At 44.4% G+C, this 24,524-nt stretch overlaps 1 protein-coding gene across 1 annotated transcript in view; it reads left to right on the forward strand.

Moving 5' to 3' along the window:
• The window catches only part of ERN1 (endoplasmic reticulum to nucleus signaling 1), a 1,214,209-nt gene that overhangs the window by 427,277 nt on the left and 762,408 nt on the right, over positions 1-24,524 (forward strand). The gene's annotated exons all lie outside the window — the stretch shown is intronic.

Below are 24,524 nucleotides of genomic sequence, written 5' to 3' on the forward strand. Positions count from 1 at the left end.
AGTCATTTTAGCTGCATTCTTTTCCTGACTTTATAGTTGTTGTATTTAAAAATGTTCATCATTTACTGTTGCAGTAGCCTAAGCTGTGTATGTTATAGCCTTCCAAAGATATCACCATTGGCCAGCTTTCAAGACTCCAGGGTACCTTCCATATGCTCTAACTGCTGTGGGGCCCGAGAAGAATTACAAACAAGTGGAGTGGCAAAAGCTTCAGAGCTTTCTTGGCACTGAAGTGTTGTCATTATGTGGATTTGTAACACTGACTAGCAAAGTTAAAATAGCCTTCAGTGGAAAACTTCCACTGTGTACTTTCACTTAGAAAAAAAATGCACTTTTTCTCTGAAAATGTATGTTTTTTCTAGGAAATGTTTTTGTTAGGGACTTTAGTGTCTGATAACATGATTTTTACTTGAGGAATGCTTGTGTGAAAAACTGTATAAAATTTTTTTTCTCTTCTACATTTCTGTGTGAAATACTACTGTGATAGGCAGGATGTTGTGCTTTTGGGGACTGTCACTGAAATTTTGTACCTCAAATCCTTAAGTTTTCTGTCAGTAGATTCACTGACTCACCCAGACTTCATACTTCCTTCTCAGCTTAACTGTGTAGCAGTTGTTTATTTCCTCAGTTCTTCCTTCTTCCATCCACAATAGAAAAATTTTGTGTGAGCCTTTGGGGTCCCTCACTGCCTCAGGTGGTGATGGTGAATCTGTTGTGGCTTGACTTGGCTCCTCAGACTGCTCATTGTTACTTCTCAGTCCCCTTGAAAAGCTGTTAAGGACAGGGAGTTAGGCAAGTCATTTGTGTCTGTGGGGTTGTCCTCTCTGGGCAATGGATAACCATTTTTGTTGGTCTCCGGAAAGGAACTGCTGAAGTCTTGCCACATAGCCAAGTGTAAGGCACCTGATTCCAGAGCTAGTGCCCTGACATGGATTGGTAATTTTCCGGGGGGGGGGGGGGTCTCCCAGGGGAAAAAAGAGCACAAAGTTAAGAATGTCTGTTCTCTCCTGATTCTTTAAATGTAAACAGGGAAGACTTGCTGGGATTTGCCAAGGGATTAATGTAGCCGTTTAATGTTTTAAATCATGACTTAAATAGAAGAATATTTCTCTCGCATCCAGACATGGAATCCCAATGAGAAGATTAGGAAGTAGAAGAGGATTGTTTCTCTTCAGTGTATTCTTCTCAAGTTTACGATTCTGAATCTGAGAAAAGCATTTGTTCAGATTTCCCTCCAGAAGAGTTATCTTTTTCCATCACTGGAGCCAAGCTAAATTTATTTCAGTGGGATCAGAGTGCAGTCCTTATCTCCAAGCAAAAGTGTTATGATTTGTTACAACTGGATTTTTTCCAGTCTGCAGCCTTCCCTCCTATTTTATCAGTTTAGATGATATTTTCTTAACAGCTTGCAGTATGTCTGACCGTTTCCTGCTCCCCAAAAGTCTGGTAGGTTATTCAAAGCGACACACATCTGCTTTGTAATCCCAGTTTAGACACTGCAGTGATTCTGTTTTGTATTCCCAGATTAGACACTGCAGTGATTTCTTTATCTAAGCCATCTCCTGCTAAACATCTTGAGAATGCTAACTCCATTTCCTATGACAAGGACAGGAATGTTTATTTATTTATTTCAGTTTGATGACCTGGGAGGTCCACTGGGCTCAGGAGCCCGTTTTCAGTGGAGGCCCGGGGAATGTTTTTTATAGATATGGGAAGAATGTTTATTCTTCTGCTACTTTAACATTTAGAATTATGAACTGTGACAGGATCACATGCTAACATTTTAACTGGCTTCTTTTGAGAACATGAGAAAGTTAACTGTTAATCATATTCAGAGATTAAAACTATATTAGATGTCTTAATTGCGCCTACTTCTCAGGTAACCAAACGCTCTTTAAAGGAAAACTCCATCCTAGAACGAAGTCTATTTTTTCACTCTGTTTCCTGACCGATTTTAACACCTCAAAATCACTCTAAGTGCTTTATTTGTAATTTTAGCCTGTTTTCCACAACATGGCTACCAAAGGGGTTTGATGTATCAATGGGATCTTTCCTCCCTCAAGCCTTTCTCTTTCCCGTAATGCTTTGTATGACTCATGCCAGACATAAGGAAGTAACTGTGAATTCCCATGCCACTGACATATAATGGGATTTGTGTAAGTCACAGGTTATCGTCTTTACCTTCTGTAAAAGGACTGCTGCTTTTCTGTCTGTAGTCACCCTCATTTATGTTTGGCTCAGACCTTGTTTTACACTATACTTAAATGTTGTCCATCAACAGCCACAAAAGTAACTGAATTGCAGGCCTTTGTTCAGGCATTTCTTTTGTAGTCCAAGAGGAATTGATTCTGCAAGGGTCTGTCAGTGCAGTAACAGTTTTAACACCTCTGCAGTAGTGTGTGTGCGTTCTATATTATAAACCCAAAAGCTCTAAACAGCGAACACATGTACACCCACATATAAAGAGCGATGTACAATAACAGCGAAATGCGTATTCAGCAAAAGTGAAAACACTGAACATATTTGTTTAGCCAGCAGAGCGATCCTGGGGATAAGAAAATGTATCCTTTTCCCCACTGTAGTGCAATCTTGGAGTTGGTATATTTAAGTAGCGGAGGTGCGGGGGGCTTGCCCCCCTTGAAAAAGTGTGTTATTTTACTTTTATTTAGTTGATTTCAGTATACCTGCATGGCGCTGTTGGTTAAACAAACATGTTTGGTGTTTTGAATTTCACTGAATACATGTTTCGCTGTTATTGTACATCGCGGTTTGTGTCGATGTACATGTGTTCGCTGTTCAGGGCTTTTGGGTTTATAATATAGACGCGTGTGGGGGAGGGGACTGCCAATTCCTCTGAGATGTTAAAGCTAAAATTTTAAATTCTCCTCTTGAGAAAGATGTTTTGTATGGTCCTTCTGCTGCTGATGATGAAAGAGGGAAATTGTTTCAAGGGATTATCCAGATATTTCAACCCTCCATTTCTAACCTCAGTAAAAAAATTTCCTTTTAACTCAGGAACATTTTTGAAGAAGCACAATATGCAGTCTCAGTAAAGTTCAATCAAATGGAATTTTAAAAAGCAGTGGTAAGGGGGCTCAAAAAAAAGGGGGGATCCTGACAGAACCAAGGACAGTCAGAAATGTCAAAATTACTACTTGTCCTTTAAAGCTTCCCCTCTCACCCATTCTGGCAGTCCTTGAATTCTGTCCCTCAGTGTAGGCATTTTTCCTCAGTGAAATCAGATTGTCTCAGACAAATGGATTCTGAAAGTCGTACAGCAGGGGGTGAAGATGGCAGTGGGAATTCACCCCCCCCCCCTTTTCAGGGGATCCCACCTCATCCTGTAAACCAAATGCCTCTGTTTCCACAAGTTTTATAACACATGTTGCCTCGGGGGGGGGGGGTCATGGAACTAGTGTCCTTCCATCAGATGGGCAGATATTTTTATTCAAGGATGTTTCACGTTGAAGAAAATGGGAAATTGGAGACCAGTCTTGGACCTCTCCTTCCTCAATCTCTGTCAGGGTGCCAGCTTTCAAAATGTTATGCCTACAAATGTTGCTACCACTCATACCCCCCTCAGTTTCATATGACCATTAGACTTAAAAGATGCTTATAATCACATACCAATTTCCAAATAATTCAGATGTTTTTTAATACTTTCTGTAACTAGCTTACAAGATTAGTTATTTGTTTTACCCTTTGATCTGTCTACAGCATCAAGGGTATTTGCAAAGTGTCTGTCTTCAGTAACTGCTTTCTGCAGACTTCAGGGCTTTCACATATGTCCATATTTGGGCAACTGTCTTTTATTTTTGCAGACTTTTTTTCCAGGCGTCAGGGTTCCCTGACATGTGCCATGAAACTCTCACTCAGTTTTCTGTAAGTTCACTTGAAACCTTAAACTGTCTCTCATCCCTTCCCACAGAATAGTTTTTCTTGGATGTCCTCTGGATACTTCCGTAGAAAGGGCTTTTCTTCTACTGGATAAATTAGAACTCTGCAAAGAAATCTTTCTGAGCTTTTCCATCCAATCTCTGACATCTGCTAGAGAATGTCTTAATATTCTTGTTTTCTTGGCCTCTATGGTTGTCATGATTTTCTTGACCAGACTTTACATGAGAAAAAAATTAGGGGTTCCTCAGGTCGGCCTGGTCTCAGCCTTAACACTCCATGTCAGATTCCAGTGCTGGGGTTTATGAGAAGGAAGTTGGTGTGGTGGGGGTGGACCAGATGTTCTTTGTGTTTCACTGTTGGTCATTACATTTGGATAATCTTCTGGCAGGTTGCCCTCAGTCGGCCTGATTAACAAAGTCTTGGGTCCTGCTGTCCCTTCTTCCATGACGTCAGGTCGTCAGGGGTATAAAACATGCAGCCGACACCATTACATCAGTCTTTCTTGCCGTGCGGTGCCCGAAGCAGAAGCAGTTCGCAAGTGCCGGCAGGCCGACTCATGAAATTTTTGTTTTCGAGTTTCAGAACCGAAGTCTTCAACTAAAAGCTAAGTACCCCATTGGGGAAACTTTTTCTTACTTCTTACCGATGTCAGTAAAAGTTAGTAACTGTATTACTTGTTGGAAGCAAATACCTCATAATGATTTCCATTTGTACTGTATTCCTTGCCTAGGCCCTGACCATGACGTACCTTGCTGTCGGTTTTGTGCTTTAATAATCAGTGCAGTCTCTGTCATTAGTACATTTTTGCTTCTAAATATTTTGGTTCTATGTTTAATTATCCAGAAATGACTTCGGTTAGCCATCTGACTACCGGAATACCGAAAAAATGCAAAGAAAAACACAGAGACAGTCCGTTGAGGTCTGAAACTGCCGACGACGCTTCTCCTAATCCAGTCACCAGTTTGCCGGTACTCATTGAGGTGCTTTACATACCTTAAGGGAGCATTTCCACTGGCAAAGTCAGGATTTTTCTGAATCCAAAAAGAGGCTTAGGGATTTCCTTCTTCCTCCGCATAGGCCTTTGGCTATACATCCTGTACTAGACATTGTTGATTATGTGTTTTCAGAATCCAGTATGGCCCAAGATTCCCTGCCTCCGGCTCCTTGTAAGCCAGACAGATACTACAGGGTTCCTGACTCCCACAAATTCCTTTTCAAAAATCCTGTTGCGGACCCTGAAACCATTTCTCAGGGGCCCAAAGGCATTAAGGCTTCTTCTGTTAAAAATCCTACCCCTTCTGATAGAGACTCCAGGGCGCTGGATAGATGGGGTAAAACGGTTTATACTTCTGCAACCTTGGCAATCAGGGCTTTAAACTGTTAATTCCATATGCTAAAATATCAACAGCATATCACGGGACTGCTTAAACAGAAAATTATGTTGATTTCTGACTGTGTGGAAAATAAGGACCTAGAGGATTTATTGATTCAGCTGAACATGTTGGAAAGCATACTATGCAATATGGTTTTGATTCTTTGGAGGCCTCTTGCAGGGCTGCTGTTACTGGGTCTGTCCTTAGAAAGCATGCTTGGCTTAAGTAGCAATCTCTGCCTGATCATGTTAAAGCAAAATTGTTGGATGCTCCTTTACAGCAGGACCGTCTGGCAATAAGGCTGAAGAAGTTTTAAAAAAAGATGGAAGATAAAGCTAAATCTATGCAAACTGTGAAAGATTTCTTACAATTACAACCTCCAAGATTTAGTAGGCACTGGCCTACTAAGAACTGGTCCTTTCCAGTTCCTTCCATAGCCACTCAACCCAAACCCAGAAATTCCAAAAGCACCAGGTTTCAGTCCCAAAGAACTTTCAGTATTAAGTAATGGGGTTCCTCCGCTTCCAAATGTGGAAGCAACAAGACACATCCCTATGGTAAACAGTCTCAATGACTTTCCTTTAAAATTACCAAGCACTTACCTATTAGCCGCCCCTTTTGGGGGGGGGGGGACTGGCTCTTCATGCAAAAAACTGGCAACTTGTAACCCAGGACAAATGGGTTTTAAATATAGTGTCCCAGGGATACAGATTTCATTTCCACACGTTTCCAACTCCAGACAGATGGCCAGACCTGCCCCCAAATCAGTGGACAGAGGCTCAGAAACAAGTACTTTCCCTCCTAAACATGGGGGCAATTCAGCTAATACCAGAAGAGGAAAAGGGACAAGGTTTCTATTCCAGACTTTTCCTGGTACCCAGAAAAGACAAATCATGGCGTCCAATTCTGGACCTGTCTACTCTAAACACCTTTCTGGACAGTCCAAAATTCAAGATGCTTAACTCTTCACCAGATGTTCATCGTGTTTCACTGTTGCAGTCATTGCACTAGGGTTATCCTGCTGGCAGGCGACCCGCAGTCGGCCCGAGTTCCAAAGTCTTGGTCCGGCGTCGGTTGCTGTCGCCTCTTCCCTGACGTCAGTGTGCCAGGGGTATAAAAGTTGCAACAGACACCATTTTCTTCAGTCTTTCTTGCCGCACGGTGCCCGAAGCAAAAGCAGTTCGCAAGTGCCGGTCGGCCAACTCCTGAGATTTTCAAAATTGAATTTCAGAATCGAAGTCTTCAATAAAAAGTACCCCGTTGGGAAAACTTTTTTTCTTGCTCCAGACTGATGTCAGTAAAAGTTAATAATTGTATTTCTTGTGTGAAGCAAATACCTCATAAGGACTTTCACTCTTACTGCATTCCTTGCCTAGGCCCTGACCATGACATTACTAGTGGACGGTTTTGTGCTAGATTCAATAAACGCACTATTAAACGTCTGATTTTGCTTTACATTATTTTGGACGAAGATTTAATTATATAATGCCATCAGAACAACCAACGACTGGAATGTATAAAAAAACGCAAAGACAAAGAAAAAGACCGGCATCCGAGGTCCAAAACCAATGACGAAGCCTCTTCTAGGCCAGTCTCCGGTTCGCCAGATGTTCATTGTGTTACACTGCTGCAGTCGTTACACTTGGATATCAGGCATGGCTTAGTGGTAAACACTTTGTCTATGGTGTGCAGGACAGTGTATACACTCGAACATCTACATTTATGGTAGGTACAAAACTGTACTTTCTCAGTGAGGTGCTTTCGCAGCCCCTGACATCCGCTACCTCAGAGCCACAGGCCCTAACCGATAGCCACATGGAGACACCAAGGCCTGTGGAAACTCAAGGTATTGGGCCTACGGAAACTATACCCTCAGATGGGTCCGGAGCCGCTGAGCAGGCACTGGCTTCTGAGGGTGTTTTCAGACCTTCACAGCTTACAGTTAAGGCTACTACAGCAGCAAAGGCAAAGTCAAAAACACCATTAAAGACAAGGAAACAAGTGCAGCGTTCTCCAGGACAGCCATCCATGCCAAAGAAACAGATGCTTAAAATGGCCGAAGACCTTATTACTTTAATCAGAGGCTCCTATCCTCCTCCTGACAAAAGGCCTAGGCAAGACACTGATTATGATTCCTCTGATCAGGTTTCCATTTCCTCTGATTCTTCTTCTGATCAGGGCTATTCTCTCCCTCCCAATGAGGACTCTAATGCTGAAAATCCATTCCTTCAGCCTCACCGCCTGAGGATTATTCTTTTGGGGAAACCCTGCACACCATGAGGGCGCATTTCTATTGGGAGAGCCAGGATTACTCAGAATCCAAGAAAAGGCTCAGAGATTTCCTTTTATTGCCTCAGCACAGGCCCCTGGCTATCCCTCCTGTGCTTGATATTGTAGAAGATGTTTTTTCTGAATTCAGTCTGTCTCTAGATTCTTTACCCCCTGCTCCAGTAAAGCCAGACAGGTACTACAGTGTCCCTGATTCTCATAAATTTCTTTATAAAAACCCCGCTGCAGACCCAGAAACAATTTCTCAGGGTCCTAAAGGGGTTAAAGCTTCCACTGCCAAAAATCCTGTCCCCTCAGATAGGGATTCCAGAGCTGTGGACAGATGGGGGAAAAAAGTTTACACTTCTGCTACTTTAGCTGTAAGAGCTTTAAACTGTCGGTTTCACATGCTTAAATATCAACAGTATCTCATGTCATTGTTAAAGCAGAAAATGGTTACAAATATAGAAAGTCCTGACAGTAAAGAAATACAGGATTTATTGCATGCAGTTGAACAAGTGGGAAAGCATACTCTGCAATGTGGTTTTGATTCATTAGAGGCTTCTTGTAGAGCCGCAGTTACAGGCTCAGTAATTCGAAGACATGCTTGGTTGAAAGGACAAAGTTTACCTGACCATGTTAAAGTAAAATTATTGGATGCTCCACTACAGCATGATACTTTGGTATTAAGGCAGAAGAGGTGTTAAAGAAAATAGAGGATAAAGCAAAGTCAATGGAAACGGTGAAAGATTTCTTACAGGTTCAACCACCTAGATTTAGCAGAAACTGGCCTTCAAAAAATTGGTCCTTTCCAGTGTCAGGCCACAAAGAGGCAGATACAGACGCCCAAGAGGCAGATCTCAGCCCCAAGGCTCCTACAGACCTAAACAATGGGGTGCTTCAGCCCCCAAAGGAGGAGAAGACAAATCACAACCTTATAGGAAATGGTCACAATGACTTCCCTCTACAAATGCCAAGCTTTTACCAGTTGACAGCACCCCTAGGGGGGAAGCTAGCACTTTTCTCAACAAATTGGCACATGATCATCCAAGACCAGTGGGTGCTGAATATAGTTTCTCAGGGGTACAGGTTCCACTTCCACATGCTTCCAAAACCAAAAGGTATGCCAAACCTGCCACAAAACCAATGGGCAGAGGCACAAAAACAGATTGCTGCTCTTATGGCTATGAGAGCTATTCAAAAAGTTCCACAAGAAGAACAGGGACAAGGATTTTACTCAAGACTTTTTTAGTACCCAGAAAAGACAAAGCCTGGAGACCAATACTGGACCTGTCAATCCTGAATACTTTCCTGGATGTTCCAAAATTCAAAATGTTAACACTTCAACAACTTCTGCCCATGCTGGGCAAGGAGGCTTGGCTAGTTACTTTGGATCTCAAGGAGGCATACCTGCACATCCCAATCAGACAGTCGTGCAGAAGATACCTCAGATTTATAGCAGGCTCAATGCATTACCAATTCTCTGCACTGCCCTTTGGCTTATCTACTGCGCCCAGGGTCTTCACAAAATGCCTGGCACCAGTGATTGCATTTTGCAGACAAAAAGGAATTCAAATTTATCCCTACTTGGACTACTGCCTTATTCAAGCAGAGAGCAAGGACATTCTTCTAAAGCACCTGGCGTTTGTAAAAGGATTGCTAATTTGCCTAGGGTACACAGTAAACGAAAAGAAATCAAAGCTAGTGCCCTCTCAAGAGATAATATTCCTGGGTGCAAGCTTAAATACAACTGCCCAGATGGCTTATCTCACGCCAGACAAACAAAGGCAACTGACTCATTACTTTCAAATGATGGCAACAAAGACCCAGCTCCCTGCAAGAAAAATTCTGCAAGCCCTGGGTTTCATGGCATCCTGCATTCTACTAATTCCATATGCAAAACTGCATATGAGGAAACTACAGTGGTATCTAAAAAGTGTTTGGACTCAGCATTGTCACAGCCTAGAGACAATCATAACCTTGATTCCCTGCCTACAACAGGAGTTTCGATGGTGGTCACCGGCCTGTCACCACAACAAGGGACAGCCTTTCACCTTACCTACAGCCAGACAGACAATAACAACGGATGCATCGGATTATGCCTGGGGAGCACATATGGCAGGAAAATGTATTCAGGGCACGTGGCCCAAGGAGCAAGTGCATCTTCACATCAATCAGTCAAGAGATGATAGCTGTACAGAATACCCTGACAGCCTTCAAGGACCTAATACATCCAGGATAACTACTAATAAAAACGGACAATACAGTTATGTGGTACATAAACAAGCAAGGGGGCACACATTCCTACCCCCTATGCATACAAGCCATGACTTTGTGGAACACAGCACTGACCTACCAGGTACATCTGCAAGCACAATTCCTGCCAGGAACAAAAAATACACTGGCAGACAAACTAAGCAGAAATCTCATGGATCCTCACGAATGGAAGCTAAATCCACAAGTGTTCAACATGATAACAAGGAAATGAGGACGCCCAGACAGATCTTTTTGTTTCCCCTCACAATTGCCAAATACAGAAATTTTGTACAAGGACTTATCACTCTCAAGCATGGAAAGTGGATGCTCTATCATTCAGCTGGAAAAACCTGACAGTCTTTGCCTACCCTCCGATGCTTCTTCTCACCAAGGTGCTTCTAAAAGTCAGACAAGAGAGGCAAAAAATGATACTGATTGCACCAGACTGGCCACACCAGCACTGGTACCCAATCCTAAAAACTTTGTCCCAAGGCCCACCTTGGCCTCTATCTCAAATCCCTCATCTTCTGACACAGCAAAACAATCAGATTCTGCACAGTCAACTCAAAACCTTAAACCTGGCAGCATGGCAGATAATGTAGCCACTCAGACTGCACCTCTCTCTAAAGCTGTTATGGATGTAATTTTGGAAGCCAGGAGGCCCAGCACTAGGAAATCGTATGCAGAAAAATGGAAGAGATTCTGTGCTTGGAACCAGGCACAAGGGCTCGACCCACTGGTCCCTAATATTCCTCAGATTTTGCAATACCTGACTGAGATGTTGGACAAAGGCCCATCTTTTTCATCTATTAAAATCCATGCCTCTGCCATTTCAGCTCATTGCAATATGGATCCTCCTATTTTTTCACATCCTCTACTATGACAGTACCTCAGAGGGGCAAAGAATATAAGACCCCCCTAGGAGAGCACCACTACCTACTTGGGACCTCAGCTTTGTTTTAGAAAAACTAACACTGTCTCCGTTTGAACCAGCCAGCACAGCTGATCTATAATTTTTGTCATGTAAAACTGCTCTGCTTCTAGCAATAACTTCAGCAAGAAGAGTCTCAGAGTTACAGGCATTGATGGCTTTGGAACATTTCCTCATTTTTCATCAGGACAGGGTTTCTCTTAGGACAAACCCAACATTCATGCCAAAAGTGGTCTCCAATGTGGCCTTAAACCAAATCATTCAATGTTAAGTTGTCAATCTCGCCTTCATTCTTGCTGGATGGGTTCGGAGCCATAGTATAGTATAGTTAATTTTTTTTTTGAGTGTGTCTTTTCAAGTGTTTGTGTGCTTGTTGTGTCTGGTATACTTGTTTAGACTGTTTTGTCCTGGTCCTGTGGTATCATGTCTAAGGATACCAAGATATCGGGATTCAAGAAGTGTGACTCGTGCTGTCAGAAGATGTCTCTGACAGACGGTCACAATTCTTGTGTGTATTGTTTGCGCCCTCTGCACCTGCAGGACTCTTGTTCCATCTGTCATGCTTTTAGCCCAAGAGTCCTGCAGGAACGCAGAAATAAGCTCATCCTCAGGGGCTTATTAAAGCCTGAAGGTTCTCCGACCAAACCTCTGTCCGGAAAACCTTCTAAGCCCGCCAAACCATCGGCTCCATGTCCGGCGCCGAGCGGACCTCCTTCTGCCTCGTTGGTTCTGGCTGGAATGATGCATCGAGGCCTCAGTCGGCTCCAACCTTTGTGTCGGAGCCGTCTCCAAGCAGAAAGCGTTCTCAATCTCTTTCATTTGAGTTGGTCAGGTCAGCTCCGAAGTCCCCTTTACTGTCGGAGCGGAGCCATAGGTCTCACTTCTCTAGATCTTCCAGGCTATCGGACCACGACCTCGAGAGGGTAGTCAGTAGGCTTTTGAAGTCACAGGTGCTAGCCCAGTTATTGCATAGCCCATCTCAACAGACAGCGGCTACCCCAATGCCTGCTCCAGTTCCTCCTCCGACTATTCCTTCGAGCTCGGAGCCGGAGGCCATCGGGGTTAGTACCGTGGGGGCGTTGGAACAGATCCCACCCTTATCGGTTCCTTTGTCGGCTCTGATCCCTTCACTGGCTCTGTCCTTGGAGGGATCCGGGTGCTGAAACTCTCTCGTTGGCTCCGAGGGGGCGAGTGGCATCGGACCCTTGTCCGACCCCGTTCTCCCTCTCGGAGCATCGGCACAGGTGAGTTCGGCCCCTTCTGCCTCGGAGCCGTCGCTCTCGGTGCCGGGAGGAGCTCTCATCTCTTCGGAGCTGGGTCCCTCTTCCCTGCCTGATAGGGCCGCCTTCGAGGTCATGAGGAGCGTGCTGGCTCCTATACCGGCGCCACGGTCGGCCCCATCGGCCCCTGCTTTGGCCTTTGCCTTCCCTCCTGAACCCAAGCGTGGAGAACCAACACTCCAGGTCCCCCCATTGGGTGTATCCTCCTCTTCTGAGGCCTCCCCTGATCCTGCAGGGGAGCCCCCTCGGAAGAGGACATGCCCGGAGTCAGTGACATCTGACACCGACCTGGATGATTCGGAAGGGTCCCCAAGGTCCCCCTCTTAGGATGTCTCATTTTCGGACATCCTGGAGATCCTTAAACAGAGGGGGTACTGGTCTGCCCTCAGCCCTTCCAAGGACGAGTCGGTGTACCTGGATGCGTTCTGTTCTCACCCTTCCACCTCCTGGGTGTCCCCGCCTTTCGACCCACTCATGGAGGTGGTGGCTCGGAAGGTGTGGACGGCTCCGGATACTATGGAACCAACTCCCCGGAGGCCCACAAAATTTATTACAGCCCCTTCGGACAAGCAGTTTCTCTCTAAGGGCGTCCCCGTTGATGCCATGGTGGTGGCGGCGGCCACTAAGAAGGAGTTGGCTGACCCTTCAGTTCCTGTCCATCCTCCTAATAAAGAATCTAGGACTATGGATAGGTACGGCAAGCGGATGTTTTCTTCGGTGACCTTTGCCATGCGGTCGCTGAATTATTTGTGCCATTTCACCCGTCTTCAGAGAGACCTTCTCAAAGAACTAGGTGATAATTTACAGGACCCATCAGCTTCGGGGTCTCAGGAAAAGATCAACTCCCAGCTGGGGACCCTGAACTCTATTGTTAACTCCTCCATGCGGCTCATTTCCTATGCAGCCGATGGAGCAAGTAGGGCTGCAGGCACGGGCGTTGCTCTAAGGAGACACACCTGGATGTGGCTTTGCATCTTTGCTGACCCCTTCAAGGAGTCCTTCACTAACTCCCCCTTTGACGGTTCTGCCTTGTTTGGGCGTCAAGTGAAGGATACATTGACCAGGTGTGAGCAGGAAGGCAAGACTCTCTCTGCCGTGGGAGTCAGTTTTTCCACTCCTTCTAGACCATACCCTAAGGGTCAAAGGGGTGGGAAGATGTTGTTCCGGAAACCCCAGGGAGTACTGCCTGACACACGTGGTGAGCTTCCCTCCAGAGGCAGAGGAGGGAACAATAACAGAAGCCACCCTAGGGGCAGGGGGGGTCCGCAAAATCAGGGTAGCAGAGAATCCTTCTCTGACAAACCCTTCCAGCACCCCTGAGGAGCTGCCCGACTGTCCAACTTCGGAGGCAGTCGGGGGAAGACTTTCACTGTACCCAAAAGCCTGGCATTCTCTCATGCAAGACAGATGGGTACGGTCGATCATATCCGAGGGTTACAAAATCCCCTTTATCCACACCCCACAGCAGCCAAAAGGGCCCCTTCCAGACGTTCCACCCGGTCTGAGAGATCAAGCAGCCCTAGAAATTTCAAAGCTGCTAAGAAAAAGAGCTATCTAGCCAGTCCCAGCAGACCAGCTAGGATCCGGAATCTACTCCAAGTTCTTTTTGGTACCAAAAAAGACAGGGGACTGGAGACCTATTTTGGATATCAGCAGGCTGAACAAGTCTGTTCAAAGAACGAAGTTCCGGATGGTCACGCTACAGTCCATTCTACCCTTTCTGGGTCAGGACAATTGGATGTGCTCTATAGACCTTCAGGATGCGTACTACCATATCAAAATGAACAGGCGCTCCAGAAGGTTTCTCCGCTTCTGGCTGGGAGCCAGTTGCTACCGATTCAGAGCCCTGCCCTTTGGCCTCACCACAGCCCCCAGGGTGTTTACCAAATGCATGGCAGTGGTTGCGGCTCACCTGAGACGACGAGGATTCCAGGTGTTTCCATATTTAGATGACTGGCTCCTTACTGCCACCACCAGGCACCAACTACTCCAATCCAGGGATTACGCTGTACAAACGTGCAATGCGCTAGGTATCTCTATAAATTTCAAAAAGTCTGCCTTGTCGCCTTGTCAGTCTATTACCTTCATAGGCACCGTTTTAAACATGGTGGAGCTATCAGCAAAACTGCCTACACAAAGAGTTTCGGACATTCGCAACCATATTCAGATCCTACTTCAGGAGAGCAGAGTCCAAGCCAGATATGTACTGAAAACACTTGGTCTCATGGCAGCAGCAATCACTTTACTCCCCCTAGCTCGTTTTCATATGTGGATCCTGCAGTGGATGCTGTTCTCCCAGTGGTCCTTTCAGCAGCTCCCCATGTCACACAGCATTCTAATCACTCAGTCATGCAAAAGACACCTTTCTTGGTGGATGGTCTCCCCTCAGGTACTTCAGGGCAGACCTGTGGTCCTTCCTCCTCCTGTTGCCACTGTGACAACGGATATCTCCCTGATCGGGGGGGGTGGCATTTTCAGGGCAGGACAGTCCAGGGCACATGGCAACCCTTCGAATGCCACTTGCACATAAATGTCTTGGAAATGAGAGCGGTACTGTTAGCGTTGCAGGCCCTTCAAGACTCTCTACCCACCGGGACTATTGCAATTCAGACAGACAATATGTCTGTAGTGTGGTACATCAACAAGCAGGGCGGAACCAGATCCTGCCCCCTATGTCGAGAAGCACTCAGACTTTGGCAATGGGCAATCTTTTCTCAACGGTTTCTGGTAGCAACTCATATTCCCGGGAAGTCCAACGTCATAGCGGACAGACTGAGCAGAGCCATTCTCATACCTCACGAGTGGTCTCTCAACCAGCTAGTAGCGTAAAGAATTTTCAGAAGGTGGGGTCAGCCTTGCTGCAACCTTTTTGCAACCCCTCAAAACAGCAAGTGCCAGGACTTCTTCACCCTCTTCCCTCTACCAGGTCTACCCCCCCAGTGACGCTCTAGTCCACGATTGGCCCCGGGGTCTTCTGTATGCATTCCCCCCCTTTCCATTGATTACTCAGTTAGTCCAGAAAGCAACTGCCTTGAGAGCCAGAGTGATCTTCATTGCCCCTTACTGGCCTCGACAAATTTGGTTTCCGTTCCTGCAACGCCATCTACTGGAGCAGCCCTGGCATCTGGACCCAGTGCCAGATCTTCTGACCCATCAATCGGGTGGGCTGCATCAGTCTCTTCGATCTCTCAACCTCACAGCTTGGTTGCTCCAATTCCAACCCTAGCCAGGCTTCCACTTATCTCTCAACCAGTTTGCGATATCATCCTCGCTTCTCATAAGTCTACCACCAGAAAGACTTATGCTAGCAAATGGAAGCGTTTCTCTGTCTGGGCAGGGGAAAAACACGTGGACCCCTTTACAGCTCCTGTCCAGACAGTTCTAGAGTTTTTGGCAGAACTCTTTTGGTTGGGCTCCTCCTCAGCCACCATCAGAGTTCAACTGGCAGCTATTGCAAATTTCCACGTTGGCTTGTCAGAGACCAGCATCATGTCCCACAAGCTTTGCAAAGCCTTTTTAAAAGGAACCCTTTTGCTTAGGCCTCTGGTTAAGGATCCTCCCCCACCGTGGGACCTAAATTTGGTACCGTCTTCTTTAATTCTCCCTCCCTTTGAGCCGGCGGCTTCTTGTTCGTTGAAGTTGCTCTCTGGTAGCAACGCATATTCCCGGGAAGTCCAACGTCATAGCGGACAGACTGAGCAGAGCCATTCTTACACTCTTCTTAGTAGCCATAACCTCAGCGAGACGGGCGTCGGAACTTCAAGCCCTTTGCGTTTGCCCTCCTTACCTTGTTTTTCACAAAGACAGAGTGTCAGGACCAATCCATCCTTTTTACCCAAAATACTCTCAGAGAAAAATCTGAATCAGACCATAGATCTTCCTGTCTTCTTCCCAAATAATACCAATAGAGCTGAACGAAAGTTACATTGTTTAGACGTTCACCGTCAATTACGCTTCTACCTGGATAGAACTAAAAAGATGAGAAAATCAAACCAGCTCTTCCTGTCTTATGCGGAAGGGAAGCAAGGCCGACCAGTCTCTAAGGTAACCTTGTCCAGGTGGTTGTCCTGTCTTATCATGTTGGTCTATCAGTTGAGGAACAGGGAACTCCCTACAAAGCCTAGAGCCCACTTAACCAGAGCTCTAGCTTCTTCAGTAGCTTTTCAGGCAAGATTGCCAATGGATTCCATTTGCGCAGCGGCCACTTGGGCCTCTCCTCATACCTTCATTTCTCATTACAAGCTGGATATGGCCTCCAGAAGTCGGGCTGATTTTGGTTCCACTGTACTCAAGAGTTTGTTCCATTGAGCCACCCAGGACTTAGGTGCTAGGGACGCTGTCCCATCCAGCAAGAATGAAGGCGAGATTGACAACTTAACATTGAGAAGTTATGTACTTACCATAACGTTCCATGTTAGTTGTCTTCTTCTCGCCTTCTTTCTTGCGTCCCACCCTCCATCCCCCTAGCCTGGGAAGATCTAGAGTACCTTGTGAAAAGCTATAGCCACCAGAGTCATATCCGTAGCTAACTCCCTTGCTCCCCTTCTGCTAGGTCTTGTGGAGAGGTATATGTACATATGTATATATCTTTATATATGTATCCATGATTAGGTGGATTATTTTCTGTTGTGGTGGGACATATATGTCCATAGTGTTAGCTACCAAACGAGATCTGGGTATATGACGCCTAGCATTATGGGACATAGCATAGACTCGAGCTGGTAAAAATAGCTCTCGAGCTTTAGTATTAGGCTGAGTTGGAGCCGAGGTTCGGCTCTGAACCCATCCAGCAAGAAAGAAGGCGAGAAGAAGACAACTGACATGGAACGTTATGGTAGGTACATAACTTCTCATTTACCTACTTTCTACCCAAATCCCCAGAATAAAGGGAAAAGACTTCTGCACGCTTTGGATATACACAGGCAGCTACGATTTTACTTGGATAAAACAAAAGCTTTCAGAAAAACTGAGCAACTGTTTGTAGCTTATGCTGCAGGATCACAAGGAGATCCTATTACAAAGCAGACAATCTCCAAATGGATAGGACACTGCATCCGCTTCTGCTATGCACAGCATGGCAAATCTGTGCCTAAGGGCATTAGGCCTCATTCTACCAGAGCAGCAGCCACTTCAGCAGCTTTCTTCAGAGGGGTACCAACCAAAGACATGTTAGAAGCTGCAACCTGGAACTCAGTGCACACTTTTACCAAGCACTACCACCTACCTCTCTACTCCAAATCCAGAGCAGGCTTTGCCACTGCAGTTCTGCAGGGCTTGTTAGCCTCACCAAATCCAATCTAGACCCAGCCACCCAATCTCAGCTTTGGGATTCTATCCAAGTGTAATGACTGCAACAGTGAAACACGATGAACATAGTACAGTTGTGTACCTACCATAAATGTAGATGTTCGAGTGTATTCACTGTTGCAGTCCGGGTTACCCACCCTCCATCCCCTTCTTTCCGGGGGACTATTCTGTACTTCTCAACTCTATACTACCTATGTGGTGTATTTGCTTGTGGATGAAGGAAATGATTATAGTAATATGTGCATGGTTGTTTGACATATTTTTATCTTTTCAGCCTTCCTATCTGGGAGCAGCTGACATCTGGGGCAAGAAAAACTGAAGAAAATGGCGTCGGTTGCAACATTTATACCCCTGGTACACTGACGTCAGGGAAGAGGTGACAGCAACCGACGCCGGACCAAGACTTTGGAACTCAGGCCGACTGCGGGTCGCCTGCCAGCAGGATAACCCAAGTGTAATGACTGCAACAGTGAATACACTCGAACATCTACATTTATGGTAGGTACACAACTGTACTTTACTTCCTATGCTAGGCAAAGGTGCCTGGTTGGCAACTCTAGATTTAAAAGAGGCTTACCTGCATATTCCAGTCAGGGAATCTTGCAGAAGCTACCTCCGCGTCAAAGCAGGCTACTTGCATTATCAGTTCTTTGCACTGCCCTTTGGCTTATCTACTGCGCCCAGGGTATTTACAAAGTGCCAGGCTCCAGTAATTGCATTTTGCAGGCAAAGAAATATTAAAATATATCCATACCTGGACGATTGTCTAATTCAGGCAGAAAACAAGTCCATTCTTCTAAAACATCTGGCGTTTGTGAAAAGGGTTCTAACTTGTCTAGGGTACACCATAAGCTAAAAGAAATAACAACTAGTACCCTCACAAAAAATTACATTCATAGATGCAAGCTTGCATACAACTGCCCTGATGACTTTCCTTATGCCAGAAAAGCTAATTCAATTGGCGACTTACTTCAAACAGGTGGTCACAAAAACCCTGCTATCTGCAAGACAAATACTGCAAGCCTTGGGGTTCATGTCCTCCTGCATTCTTCTAATTCCATATGCAAGACTGCATATGAGGAAACTTCAGTGGTACTTAAAACGTTTATGGAGTCAACATTGTCACAGCCTGGAAACAATGATTCCTATCACACCTTGCCTGCAACTAGAGCTCCTATGGTGGGCAGAGGCCTGTCACCAAAACAAGGGACTGCCATTCTCACCACCCATGCTGTCCAAACCCTAACTACAGACTCATCAGACTACGCATGGGGGGCTCATCTGGCAGGGAAGTGCATTCAGAGCAAATGGATCCCAAATCAAATGCACCTTCATATCAATCAAAAAGAAATGCTAGCTGTACAGAATGCACTGACAGCCTTCAAGGACTACCTTCTTCCAGGACAACTAATGGTAAAGACAGACAATACCACAGTCATGTGGTACATAAACAAGCAGGGGGTACACATTCCTACCCCCTCTGCAGACTAGCCATGGCATTATGAAACTCGGCCTTGAGCTGTCAAGTACAACTACAAGCTCAATTTCTGCCAGGAAACCTGAATATTTTGACAGACGAACTAAGCAGGAATCTCATGGACTGACATGAATGGAAACTGGAACCACGGATTTTCAACATGTTGTCACACAAATGGGGGAGCCCAGACATAGATCTTTTTGCCTCACCCCAGAACTACCAGTTGGATAAATTTTGCAAAAGAACTCCTCAAAAAAGCCGGGAAAATGGATGCTTTGTCTTTCAGCTGGGACAACCTATCGGTCTATGCCTTTCCCCCTCTGCCTCTGCTCTCCAAAGTTCTATTAAAAGTCAAACAGGACAAACCAAAAATTATTTTGATTGCTCCAGACTGGCCTCTCCAACACTGGTACCCACTCCTACCCAGTCTGTCACAAATTCCTCCATGGCACCTGCCTCAGACACCTTCCTTACTGTCTCAGCAGAACAACCAAATTCTGCACCCTCAGCTCCAAACATTGAATCTTGCAGCTTGGCTAATCACTTAAATTCCCCCTTAGCATCCCTCAGCAAACCTGTGATGGATGTCATTTTGGAGGCGAGAAGACCTAGTACTAGAAAATGTTATGCTGACAACTGGAAAAGATTCTGTGCCTGGAATCCGTCTCAAGGGATGAGCACATCAGTGCCAAATTTACCTAAAATTTTGCAATACTTAACTGAGATGCTTCACAAGGGACTGTCTTTTTCTTCCATAAAAATTCATGCCTCAGCCATTTCAGCTCTTTACAACACAGGAACCCCCCCCCCCCTCTTCTCTCATCCTCTGCTAAAGCAGCATCTCAGAGAGGGCAAAAACTTGAGGCCACCCAGGAGAGCTCCAACCCCTGCCTGGGACCTTAACTTTGTATTGGAGAAACTCACTCTACCTCCTTTCGAGCCAGCTGCTACTGCGGTCTTAAAATTAATTTCCTGGAAAACAGCCTTCCTTTTAGCAATCATTTCGACTAGAAGGATTTCTGAATTACAGGCCCTTATGGCAGTGGAGCCCTTCATCATCTTTCATGCGGACAGGGTGTCACTCAGGACCAATCCATCCTTCATGCCTAAGGTGGTATCCAGTGTGGCTCTTAATCAGTCAAGTCATTTGCCAACTTTCTTTCCCAATCCACATAACAAGGGAGAGTGAATTCTGCATTCATTGGATGTACACAGACAACTTGATTTTACTTGGACAGGGCTAAATCTCAAAGAAGATCTGAACAACTGCTGGTAGCATTTGCTGCAGGGGCAGAGGGGAAGGCTATTTCAAAGCAAACCATTTCCAAATGGATAAGCCATTGTATTCATTTCTGTTATAAGCACCATGGAAAACCTATCCCCCAGGGGATCAGATCCCATTCCACCAGGGCTGCATCTACTTCTGCATCCTTTCTCAGAGGTGTCCCTACCAGGGATATTGAAGAAGCTGCTACCTGGATTTCAGTTCATACTTTCACCAAGCACTATAATTTACCAATTTTCTTTAAATCCAGAGCTGGCTTTGCCACTGCTGTTTTGAAGGGCCTTATAGCCGGTCCTAATGCTGTATAAATCCATCCTCCCAACCATAGCTATGGGAATCTACCCAAATGTAATGACTGCAACAGTGAAACATGAAGAACATAGTACAGTTGTGTACACTTACCATAAATGTAGATGTTCGGGTCTATTCACTGTTGCAGTCCTGGTTACCCTCCCTCCAGCCCCTTGTTTTTTCTCTTTATTATACCTCTCCTTTCTTTTACTACACTCAATAGCCTTTTTGGTGTATTTGCTTTTGTTTGGAGGTATATTTTTGTGTTTTAAATTATTTATATATATTTTGCTCCCCTTTTGGGGGGCACCTGACATCTGAGGCAAGAAAAACTGATGTAAAGGCGTCGGCTGCATGTTTTATACCCCTGACTACCTGACGTCATGGAAAAAAGGACAGCAGCCGATGTAGGACCCAAGACTTTGTTAATCAGGCCGACTGAGGGCAACCTGCTAGCAAATTACCCAAATGTAATGACTGCAACAGTGAATACACTCGAACATCTACATTTATGGTAAGTGTACACAACTGTACTTTCTCTCTCAACCTAGGTGTCCCCCTCCCCCTTCTGCCTTCATTTCTATCTGTCACAACAGATGCTTCAGATTTCCCTTGGATGGCTGTATCACAAGGGTTGAAAGTGCAAGATCTGTGGAATAAGCAGGATTGACAGAAACATATGTATGTCAAAGAAGTGCTGGCAGTAGTTAATGCTTTAAAAGCCTTAAATTATGGCCCCTGGACCTCTGCAAGTTATCACAGACAATACCACATAAATTTTATATATATATATATATATATATATATATATATATATATATATATATATATATATATATATATATAAGCAAACAAGGGGAACCAGATTTGCCCTCTTTGTAGACTTGCCACAATGTTCTTGGTCGGTGGTAGTTCAGCTCAGTTTATCTCTGCAGCCTTCATTCATTCCACGAGAGTAAAACCTTGTATCAGGCAAACCAAACAGGACCAGAACAGATCCTCATAAATGGAAACTCTACCTGGGTGTCTTCCAGAAAGCAATCCAGTTGTGAGGAACATTACTAATAATTTTGTATGCCTCCTTTCAAAGCAAACAGCTAAAAAAATTCTGCTCCAGGATTCCTTGCAAGAAGGCCTAAAAGATTCATGCCTTCTCATTCCCATGGACAGAAATGTTTCTGTATGCTTTTTCACCCTTTTCATTGGTATCGAGGGTTCTTCTGAAGGTCAGGAAGGACTCTCCAAAGATAGTGTAGCGACTCCCTTTTGACTCTAGTAACAGTGGTTCTTCATTACTTTGAAAATGGCCAAAGTCACTTAGCACAGGCTTCCCAACAGACTGGATTTACTCACAAAAAACAGATGTTGTGTGATATACCCCTGTCTGAAAACACTTTGACTGCCTGAATGGTAGAGTTTTGGTCCTCTTTGAGATGCATTTTTCTCTGAGAAAGTGTGGCAGCTAATTAATGGGACTAAAAAAACTCACCATGAAATCATATATGTGCAAGTGGAGGAGATTTTCTGTTTGGTACCACACTAAGATCCAGGACCCTTTTAAGTCCTGAAAGCCTCTGATTTTGGAATATTTGTATGAATTGTTATTCTCTGGATTTTTTTGCTCATTTGTTGTGATACTTTTGGCAATGCCACAAAGAGTTCTTTTAGGCATTTCTGCTTGTCTGCCCTTAGATCCCCTCTTTTTTTTCTTGTCCTCAAATCAAGCAGTTTTTGAAAGGTATTCACAAGCAATTTTACTTGTCCATCAGCCTATAAAACAGTTGACTCCTCCGTAAGAGTGTACTTGTAAAAAGTAACACTTCCATTTGAACTAGCTCATCAGACTGATTTAAGATTATTTACTTGAAAACTGTTAACCATTCCTCTGACTTTTGCATGAAGAGTGTTGGAGTTGCAAGCTCTAATGGTGAGTCAACCCTTTTATGCTTAAAGTGGTGTCAGAGTTTACCTTTAACAAATCTATTAATCTCCCTGTATTTTTCCAGAACCTAAAAATAAGGGAGAAAAACAGCATTACATATTACAAATGCCTACAGACAGCTCAGATATTACTTGGGCAGAAAACATCCTTCACGAAGGCTAGTCCACTATTTGTTTCCACTGATAAGAAAAAAGGACAGCCAGAGTCAAAGCAGACATTTCTGTCATTTCTTTCTGCTGCTCTCACCATAACATGCCATTTCCAGACAGGTTAAAGCTCTCTGTACCAGAGCTTTGGCTTTTTCTGTTGCTTTTTGGAAATGGGTGAACTATTGTAGAGGTAACAACTTGGTCCGGTATATGTACTCCTCATACAACATTACAAACTGGATTCCTTTACTACATATACAGCAGTCTTTGCTAGGACCATTTTCCAGGATATCCTGGATTCTTAAATTCCTTCCACCTGTATTATCATAAACTTTGGTTCATCTACCCTCACAGCTTAAATTACTTCAACAGTGATCTAAATATTGAACATAGTACAGTTGTGTAAGTAAATTTGTCATAACAGTAGATGTTATATCACTGTTGCATTAGCAGTGCCCTCCCCCGTCCCTTTTGTTTCATTTTAGGAGTATTGCCAGGGTGTGGATGTATTTATTCTCTCACACACACACACACACACACACACACACACACACACACACACGCACACACACACACACATATGCAGAAAGTGTTATTTTCCTTATCTAGCATTTCCTTTCAGGGCTCTAACCACCCTTCTTGAAGCAAGAAAATTCTGAAGCTTTTGGTGCCTTAACCATGACTTTTATGCACCTCTCCAAAAGCCCCACAATGGTTAGGGTATGTAGAAGGTGCCCTAAAGATTTGAAAACAGTCTGGTTGTTACATCCTTGGCACAGTATAATCCATGCAGCTTAGGCCACTGCAACAGTCCATTAGACCATTTACTGTTATGGCAAGTTTATTTGCACATATGTACTTTCTTCCGGTTTCATTGAAAAAGGTTGAATTCTCTCTATCTTCTTCCATTTGCTTTTGACTTTCCACAAAGTATTTTAGTGATTTCTGTAGGTGTTTTTATTTCTCTTAAAGTTTACTTTTTTTCTGCCTCATACCTCTTGGGTGACCTGCTGACTTTGATGTCAAGTTATGGTTTGGATCTTCTGTCCCTTACCAAGCAATTTTCTCCTTTTTAACCTCATAGTTGTTCTTCCTTCCTATCTTCCTAGTTGTAGACAATGGCCCTTCTTGGCCTCGTCTGAGTCTAGAGAGGCTGTCCATTTTGTCATCTTATAAATTTCACAAAATCATGGCGCAGCTGTTATTCAGCCATCTGCCCTGCAGGTCTGCCTTAGTACCTTCACATGAAGTAAATCTCTTTCGTAATCCTCTGCATCTTCTTTAACAGTGTTGTTCTGGTTTTCCTTTTATTACTGAACACACACAGTATCTTAAGTACACACAGTAGAAGATTGGCCTTGTAGCATTGTGTCAGGAGCATGTTTTTTTTTCTTTTTAAATATTGATTGTAAGACATCTGTGATTATACCTTAAATGGCTGAATAGTTTTCTGCACTGTAAGCCTCTTACCTACAAAATGTTGTGTCAGTAAATGCTTGATGTCATCTGCTCGAGTTTTGAATTTCCTTCCCCAGGTTTAAGTTTTATTTTAAATTGAACAAGTGTTAATTTTCTACCTGTCCAATTTAACAAATTATAAGACCTTCTTGATAAGATTATAACGGAGGCTGACAGGCATTAGAACCATTCAGAATGTAAATCATTTTCAAGCTGCTTGGCCCATAGTACAGCACAGTGCCGAGTATGTCCAATTCTTCGCTGCTGCACTTCAGCTTGGATGGGTGACAAAACGAGGCCAGGCTGCCTTTGACAGTTGAGGAGATGTTTGGATTGAGTGTTCTCAGTCTGTACTTTGTGTTGGATCACTGTAGTACTATCCTGTGGGAACTTGGCCACAAGTGAGATCTGTCGTCCTATGCTCTGCACCCCCTCCACAGCTGACTTTTTTTTTTCCCATGGATGTCGGCACAGTTCTGGTATTGGAAGTAATCAGCCTTTGCCATTTTCAGTTCCTTCTTGCTGTCAGAAGTGTTAGACATCTGCTCAGTTTTAGACATAACTTTCAGTTGGATATTTTTGATATGACTCTGGCACATCTAAGCAGATA

Source organism: Protopterus annectens, chromosome 4.part1 (genome assembly GCF_019279795.1).
Source record: "Protopterus annectens isolate FY-2018-M chromosome 4.part1, PAN1.0, whole genome shotgun sequence".
In the NCBI taxonomy this organism is placed as follows: domain Eukaryota; kingdom Metazoa; phylum Chordata; order Ceratodontiformes; family Protopteridae; genus Protopterus; species Protopterus annectens.